The 6,466-nt window shown below is 43.1% G+C and overlaps 1 pseudogene; it reads left to right on the forward strand.

Annotated features, from left to right (window-relative positions):
- The first annotated feature begins 2,110 nt into the window (after positions 1-2,110).
- Positions 2,111-3,572, forward strand: LOC103112734 (serpin B6-like; annotated as a pseudogene).
- The last annotated feature ends 2,894 nt before the right edge of the window (positions 3,573-6,466 follow it).

Here is a 6,466-nt window from a genome sequence, read left to right on the forward strand (position 1 = left end):
CATTGTCATAAAAAATGCTTGGTACTGGAACATGAATAGACACACTGACCAGTGGAATAGAATTGAGAGCCCAGAAATGAGGCCCCACACCTATGGACATCTAATCTTTGACAAAGGGGCCCAGACTATTACATGGGGAAAGCAGAGTCTCTTCAACAAATGGTGTTGGAAACAATGGGTTGAAACATGCAGAAGAATGAAACTGAATCACTGTATTTCACCAAATACAAAAGTAAATTCCAAGTGGATCAAGGACTTGGATGTTAGACCAGAAACTATCAGATACTTAGAGGAAAATATTGGCAGAACTTTTTTCCGCATAAATTTTAAAGACATTTTCAATGAAACGAATCCAATTACAAGGAAGACTAAGGCAAGTATAAACCTATGGGACTACATCAAATTAAAAAGCTTCTTCACAGCAAAAGAAACCACTACTCAAACCAAGAGACCCCTCACAGAATGGGAGAAAATCTTTACATGCCATTCATCAGATAAGAGTTTAATAACCAATATATATAAAGAGCTTGCCAGACTCAACAACAAGACAAAAAATAGCCCCATCCAAAAATGGGGGGAGGACTTGGACAGAATATTCACCACAGAAGAGATCCAAAAGGCTGAGAAACACATGAAAAAATGCTCCAAGTCTCTGATTGTCAGAGAAATGCAAATCAAGACAACAATGAGATATCACTTCACTCCTGTGAAAATGTCATACATCAGAAAAGGTAACAGCAACAAATGCTGGAGAGGGTGTGGGGTCAAAGGAACCCTCCTGCACTGCTGGTGGGAATGTCAATTGGTCCAACCTCTGTGGAGAACAGTCTGGAGAACTCTCAGAAGGCTAGAAATGGACCTACCCTATGACCTTGCAATTCCCCTCCTGGGGATATATCCTAAGGAACCCAACACATCCATCCAAAAAGATCTGTGTACACTTATGTTCTTGGCAGCACAATTTGTAATAGCCAAAACCTGGAAGCAACCCCGGTGTCCAACAACAGATGAGTGGTTGAGCAAGTTGTGGTATATATACACAATGGAATACTACTCAGCTGTAAAAAATGGTGACTTCACCGTTTTCAGCCGATCTTGGATGGGCCTTGAAAAAATCATGTTGAGTGAAATAAGTCAGAAACAGAAGGATGAATATGGGATGATCTCACTCTCAGGCCAAAGTTGAAAAACAAGATGAGAAAAGAAAACACAAGTCGAACCTGAAATGGAATTGGAGTATTACACCAAAGTAAAAGATTCTGGGGTGGGTGGGTGGGTGGGGAGAATACAGGTCCATGAAAAATGATGAATGACATAGTGGGGGTTGTATTGTTAAATGGGAATCTGGGGAATGTTATGCATGTACACGCTATTGTATTTACTGTTGAATGTAAAACATTAATTCCCAAATAAAGAAATAAATTATTTAAAAAAAAAAAACAAAATGTTGCAAGATTTCTCTGCTTCATCACCTCAGGGGATGGAGGTAATGAAGAAGAGCGCTGGTACAGTCAGGAATGAGCTGTCCCCTCCCTGGAGGGACAGCCCAGCCACTATTGTATTTTAGAAACTTTGAATCAGATCCAGAGCTGGCCCTGAGGGAGAGCTCTCAGTTTGGAAACCTGGAGTTCCCAGTTTGATTTCAAGCCCCTGGCATTGTGTCTGTGCTGTGCACGTGTCTGTGTTATGCTCTCTTCTGTCTTTGACTTGAACAACTTGTGCTGGTTACACAGGAGACAGAGAAATAGTTTCACAGGGGACCAGGTAGAGAGAAAAGCTATAGAAACAGTGCAGTACTATGGAAAGTAGAGAATTGCAGTCCTGGTCTCTGTAGTCCAGAATCTTGACAAGGGTGGGACAATAAGCTTGTGTCTCTCCTTCCCTCTCTTGTTCCTGCTCTCCCTCTCTCTCACACACATTTTCTAAATTACCAGAACAAGTGTCTCATGATCTGTAGACTCCTGAAAGTACCTGACCTCAAGGATATAGTAATGGATAAACAGCAATTTCTACTGTCAGTGCCTTCTATACATCATAAATAAGGTGTGGTTTCTTGAATAATATAAGCAAATGTCACGTTATAATCCTCTCTTTAAAAAAAAAAAGTGAAATGTGTCGCATTGAACAGCCCCAAAAGACGCTTAAAATCAGCGAGATTCCAGTGATTTTTCTGCCGCCTTGTGGACACACTGTGAACTGCACCCAAGTAGAGAAATCAACTAAATACTAAAATATCCTTAATTCGACAAATTCCTTCAATACATCATAAGAAAAGCATCCTTTTCTTAATATTTATTTATTCATTTTTTGTTGCCTTTGCTGTCCTATTGTTGTAGTTATTACTGTTGTTGGTATTGATGTCGTTGTTGTTGGATAGGACAGAGAGACACCCAAGAACAAAGTTACCTTGTGCTGTGAGGGTTGGGCCCCAACCTGCATTACACACATGGCAACGCAGTGCACACTCCAGGCGGGCTGTTTTCTCTCCTAAGGGAAAGTAATTATGAAATGTCATGAAAGTTCTAGTGCAGCAGCTACCTCACTTGTAAACCGTCCAGTTGGTCCTGCTCTTGGACCTGGGTTCTAAGGCGTGACCTCCACAAGAGCACCTTGTCTGGGAAATCTTGATAAGAGGTGAGGTACGGGAGTCGGGCTGTAGCGCAGCGGGTTAAGCGCAGGTGGCGCAAAGCACAAGGACCGGCATAAGGATCCCGGTTCGAACCCCGGCTCCCCACCTGCAGGGGAGTCGCTTCATAGGCGGTGAAGCAGGTCTGCAGGTGTCTATCTTTCTCTCCTCCTCTCTGTCTTCCCCTCCTCTCTCCATTTCTCTCTGTCCTACCCAACAACGACAACAACAATAATAACTACAACAATAAAACAACAAGGGCAACAAAAGGGAATAAATAAATAAAATAAAAAATATTTTAAAAAATTAAAAAGAGAGGTGAGGTACTTATGTGATAGTCTTCTTCTTTCCTTCCTTCTACTGATCTCTCTCCCCACTACCCAGTCAACCCTTTGAAGCCATCCCTCCCCACTGCCATTACCACGGACCACACGGCACAACAGTGATGTCACTGTGGGTGCTCCTCAGCACAGCTGTGTGCTGGGTTTTCAAACCCCCATCTCCTTTCTAGGTGGAGAAAGAACTGACTTACGAGAAGTTCCAGGAATGGACCAGACCAGACATGATGGACGAAGAAGAGGTGGAAGTGTTCCTCCCCAGATTCAAGCTGGAGGAGAGTTACGTATGACATGGGGAATATCCTGCGTAGTCTGGGTATGACCGATGCCTTCGAGCAGGGCAAGGCAGACTTTTCTGGAATGTCATCCAGGAATGACCTGTTTCTGTCCAAAGTGGTGCACAAGTCCTTCGTGGAGGTCAATGAGGAAGGCACCGAGGCAGCAGCGGCCACTGCCGCCATCATGATGATGCGGTGTGCAAGAATCACCCCCAGGTTCTGTGTTGATCGCCCCTTCCTCTTCTTTATCCAGCACAACAAAACCAATAGCATTCTGTTCTGTGGCTGATTCTCCTCTCCATAAGGACTCTGCCAGTGCTGTGTGTCCCCTGCTCCTGACTCCTTCTTACCCACTTCCCCCCTGATACCTCACAACGTGCCTGCCACTCAGAGTGACTTTTGTTTTTTTGGTCTATTTTTTCTTTATTTGTGTGTGGGGGATTAATGATTTAAAGTTGACCATAAATACAGTAGTTGGCCCATGTGTAGCATTTCTCAGTTTTCACATAACAATCTAACCACTTCCCCTAGGCCCTTCTCTGCCATCATATTCCAGGACCTGAAACCTCCCCGCCCCCAATCCAGAGACTTTTACTTTGGTGCAGTACACCAAGTTCTGCTTTTCATTCTCCTTTCTGTTCTTATTTTTTCAATTTCTGTCTATGAGTGAGATAACCCAAAGTGACCTTGGATGACATTTCAGAAATAAAGGCCCTGTCTTGAAATCCCCTGCTTAAAATTCTGGTGTTTCAGTGTGTCCATTGATTACATGTTTCCCTTGGATCTGAAATGGCCATTCAGGGAGCTCTAGTCATGTGGACAGGGCCAATGCTGGCTGCTCCAGACATGGGGGGTGCAGTGACCTCCACCACCACCCTGTGACATCCTTGGGACTTTTCTGGCAAAGAGGATGCAGTGGCACAGTTATTAAGTTGGGGGGGGGGGCTCAGGAAGCAGGTCTCAGAGACCCACAGTGTGGCTCTCTGTTTGAAAACTTGTTATGAGTTCTCCAGAAGCAACACAGTCTAGAACGCTTGCTTAGTTCAGACCCAGAAGAGTTGGCCTCATCTTTCTCCTGTGTTTCTTTCTTTCTTTCTTTTTTTTTAAATAATGATATTAACTATTATTTATTTGTTTGTTCCCTTTTGTTGCCCTTGTTGTTGTGGTTCTTATTGTTGTTGTTATTGATGTCATCATTGTTAGATAGGACAGAAAGAAATTGAGAGAGGAGGGGAAGACAGAGAGGGGAAGAGTCAGATAGACACTTTAGACTTGCTTCATTTGTGAAGCGATTCCCCTGCAGGGGGGGGGCCAGGGCCTTGAACCGGATCCTTACGACAGTCCTTGTGCTTTGTGCTACCTGTGCTTAACCTGCTGCGCTACTACCCAACTCTCCTGAGTTCCTAATTTATCCCATTTTGTATTCACAGGGATCTATGATCACATATAAACCTTTGCTAACACACAGTGATTCTCTTGCCATGACAATGGAAAATCAGGGTATGATTAGAGAGTTTTGGGTACAGGAGTACAATAGAAAATGGTGTCATCACATGTACAAACTACTGTATTTTACTGTTGACTGTAAACCATTAATCTCTCCAACAAAGAAAAAAAAGATAGAAAAAAAAAAGAAAATGGTTTCTTGAGCATATTCCCAGAAAACCTCCTACTTTACCCCACCTATTAGAAAAAGACACAGGTAATAGGTTTTCCTGGGCTGCTCTTACTTGTTGGACATTTGATAAACGTGTCCAAGTGATATGAGAACCAATTGACTTGTGAAGTTCATGTGTTAGGGGATAGGACAGTTTCTTATTCTAAGATGTTTGCAGTGAAAAATAACTCAGAACAGCAAATAGCAAAACAGACTCTCTTGATTTATATGCATATAGCCCTGGGTCAATGCCTGGCACCATATAAGTTGAATTGAGAGTGCTTTGGTCTCTCTATTAAATAATTCTTTTAAAACAAAGAAACAAAAAAACTCCCTGTTGCCTGATTGATGTGACTCAGAATTCCCCTTTGTTAACATTCCTCTGGTTTGCCGTATTTTTGTGCAGAGGTTGCTATCAGTCATGTTTAAGTGTTTGTCTGTCTTTTTATTATTATTATTATATTTATTTATTTTCCCTTTTGTTGCCCTTGTTTTTTGGTTTTTTTATTGTTGCTGTTGTTACTGATGTTGTCGTTGCTGGATAGGACCGAGAGAAATGGAAAGAGGAGGGGAAGACAGAAAGGGAGAGAGAAAGACACCTGCAGACCTGCTTCACTGCCTGTGAAGTGACTCCCCTGCAGGTGAGGAGCCGGGGAATCCAACCGGATTCCTTATGCTGGTCCTTGCACTTTGCACCAAGGTGTTTGTCTTTCTTCTCCGGCATGAAAACCTTCAGGATGGACCAGCCATCAGTTATGAAAATGACCACCAGTGTTCCTATCTGCTATTGTCCTGTAAGGTGACAACAATAACAACAATAATGACACAATAATCATGATATGCACAAAAGGAACAACTCTCATGCTGCTCTAGAGCTCGTTCCTGAGTCTCTCTGAGGTATTACACTTAGGCTTCCTGTTACAGTTAACACTCAGCATGTATCCTTAATAAAAGGCAGGCAAGCAAATAATGAACACTTCTGCATTTTTTGAAAATGCACTCAGAAATATTACCAATATGTTACACAGTGTTTCTTCTAAGGATCTGTCATGCACAGGAACACACACACACACACACACACACTGCCATTCAGATTAATTGATAAAAGCTGATTCTCAAATGCGTTAGTGTTTGACATAGATGATTTTATTTAATCCTAGGCATTAAATTAGGGGGTTCCTAGCCTCTAGAGATCAAATACCTATTGCATGTACTTGCTAGGTAGCACCATGGACCTGTATTCAGGTCTGCTAACTTCCAGGTTCCCCTGCCTTTGCAGTAGCTGACAGTCTGTAAAGTGAGTGCAAAGGCAGAGGGAAAGCACAAACATAGAGCAGGAAATGCTCTGCCTTGAGCTGCAAGTTTAATTTCTCTGCTGCTCATATGAAAAGTAAGGCCCAGTATCCAATACATGTGAAGCCGAATGTCCAATGCGAAGCTAGCCTGGGCGTTGAGGGAGGGAGGGAACTGCCTGGTGGTGGGCTCTGCATGAGTGCCAAGGGAGATGGTGGGGGTACCTTCCTACCTCCCCACCCTCCACCCTCCACCCTCCACCCTCCACCCTCCA

The sequence above is a fragment of the Erinaceus europaeus genome, chromosome 4, assembly GCF_950295315.1.
Source record: "Erinaceus europaeus chromosome 4, mEriEur2.1, whole genome shotgun sequence".
NCBI lineage: Eukaryota > Metazoa > Chordata > Mammalia > Eulipotyphla > Erinaceidae > Erinaceus > Erinaceus europaeus.